Source organism: Colobus angolensis, unplaced genomic scaffold, assembly GCF_000951035.1.
Source record: "Colobus angolensis palliatus isolate OR3802 unplaced genomic scaffold, Cang.pa_1.0 Scaffold30, whole genome shotgun sequence".
Classification (NCBI taxonomy): Eukaryota; Metazoa; Chordata; class Mammalia; order Primates; family Cercopithecidae; genus Colobus; species Colobus angolensis.
Genome location: NW_012116266.1, coordinates 578,680 through 581,065, shown reverse-complemented (window position 1 = coordinate 581,065; position 2,386 = coordinate 578,680). Strand labels below are relative to the sequence as shown.

At 43.0% G+C, this 2,386-nt stretch overlaps 1 pseudogene; it reads right to left on the bottom strand.

Annotated features, from left to right (window-relative positions):
* Nucleotides 1–1,069: 1,069 nt before the first annotated feature.
* Nucleotides 1,070–1,641, bottom strand: LOC105517353 (annotated as a pseudogene).
* Nucleotides 1,642–2,386: the final 745 nt, after the last annotated feature.

Here is a 2,386-nt window from a genome sequence, read left to right as displayed (position 1 = left end):
TTCACTGTGTTAGCCAGGATGGTCTCGATCTCCTGACCTCGTGATCCGCCCGTCTCGGCCTCCCAAAGTGCTAGGATTACAGGCTTGAGCCACCGCGCCCGGCCAATTTTTTGTATTTTTAGGAGAGGTGGGGTTTCACTGTGTTGGCCAGGCTGGTCTCGAACTCCTGACCTCATGATCCGCCCCCCCCCCCTTCGGCCTCCCAAAGTGCTGGAATTACAAGTGTGAGCCACCGCACCCAGCCTCCAGTACTTTTAACGGCCTCCTATTGCCAGAAGGAGTTCAGACTTCATGGCTTGACCTTGAGGCTCTCTACATTATTGGCTCCCTCCTACATGTGGGGACATCTCTGTTTTTCTGCACTCAGCATTCCTACTTCCTTTGGGAACTTCCCCTACCTGTAAGACACAGGGTAAGTATGTGATCAATGCTAGGCCACTTCTACTAGTCACAGTACCCTAGTCTTTTGGCTACAGCGGTTGAGCCAGGGTGGGCATGTGACCCAGCCAATCAGAGTCCCTCTCTGGAATTTTTATCTCTGAAACTGTGGAAGGAGCCTTGCCTATTGGGTTACAGGACTGGAAGGATGTGAATTGGAGGCCCCTGATGGCCATCTTTCCCACCATGTGAGAATGCCTGTCTGCTGAAGAAGGGAAGGAAGGTGGCAGGGGAGAGGAGAGTAACACCAAGGGAGGGATGAAGATTTTGTGTGAGGGGAGTGGGAAGGTGTGGTGGGAGAGTAAGAGCTAATGACCTTGCTTGAGTCCCAGGATCTCCTCAGGTCTGGAGCTAACCTCACCTCCTAGACCCCACAGTTCTATTATCAATTAAGTCCATGTTATCTCAAGGGAGTTTGTGTTGGTTTCTGTCATTTACAACTGAAAGTGTCTTGACTGACACTTCACCTTTCCAGACTTATTTCCCACATACTGCTTTATTCACATTTTATAGTCCAGACACCTATTTTTTTGCAAAATCAATAGGTCTTTTATTGCATCATTTAAATATCACAACTAGGTCTTAGGAGTCTTCCAGCATCTTGTTTCTGTATCTGGACAACTCTTAGATCTTATTCATCAGCCTGCTGAACTGTTCCTTTTTCAGAGACATAGGTACCATCCAAAATTTTTCTGATATCCTTATTTTTAACTTGTGACTTGCTGAATCGAAGCAGCTGAATTTGAAACAAGCTCAATGTCATTTCCTTCAAGGATTCATTCATCTTTCTGGGCTTGAGATACGAAACCAGCAACACCTGACCTCCTCCGAACCCTGGGGATGCATTTTTCACCAAAGAAATTTCAGATTTCAATAAGAGACCCATTCTCCTGGATAACGACGTTAATGGGGAAGTGAGCAGACACAGACCTCATCTTGTAACGGAAGCCCGGTGTAACGTCCTTGATCATGTTCTGTGTGTGACTATAAATAGTCTGAATGGTAGCCAGTTCCTTTCTGTTGCCCCACCATTTGTCAACCCGGAGCCTCTTTCCTCCCAAGAAGGTTGAGTTTTACATTGACGTGACTGAAGTCCCTCCACAGGCCTCCTCTGGGGCCCTTCACAATAACTGTGCTTCCCTTCAGAGTGATGTCGACATTTTCTGGAATGTCAGCAGTCTGGTTGCTGAGAATGGTCTTCATTCTTACAGTAGATGTGGCAACAACAAAAAAAAAGCCTTTTTTTTTTTTTTAACCCACTCCTGGAAACTCTTCTTTTCCAACTTTAGGTTGCCCATTTTTAATTAATTAATTGATTTTTTCCCAGCTTTACTGAGGTTAATTGACAAATACAAAGTTTCCCCATCATATTCCCTTCAGCATCCCCGGCAGGGCAGGCACCCTATCTTGTTCATCTTTGCATTTTCCTCAACAAGTATTATGGTACCTAGTAAATGATCTCCAAAGATGTTAAACGTCGTATGAGGAAGTACCATTATTACATACTTTCATTAGATATTTTCCTTTTAGACTTCATTTACTAAAGTAATGCTCAAGCCAGGATTCAAAAAAATCAATGCTGTCTTCTAAGAAATACAACAAAAATCTCATCAAAAAGTGTTTTAAACTTAATCAGAACATTTTTAGTGCTATTTAGAGCTTAAAATTTGCAAGCCAAGTATACCTCACCCATCTCCCAAAATAAGCCCAAGTAAAAATGATTAGGATATTTATTAAGATCAACATAGTATAATTACTGTTGTTTGTCTCTTTAGGTAAATTAAAAGCATAGGAGATGTCAAATATTGCAGTCACAAATAGAGTTATTCCTTGAAAGTATAAATGAACCTGCTGTTCAGCTGCAAGGCACCTACAAGGACATACCTGCTGTTAAAATACTGAAACAGTTCCATACGGGTTGGTAACTAGCTTCTGTCTCTAAGCATTC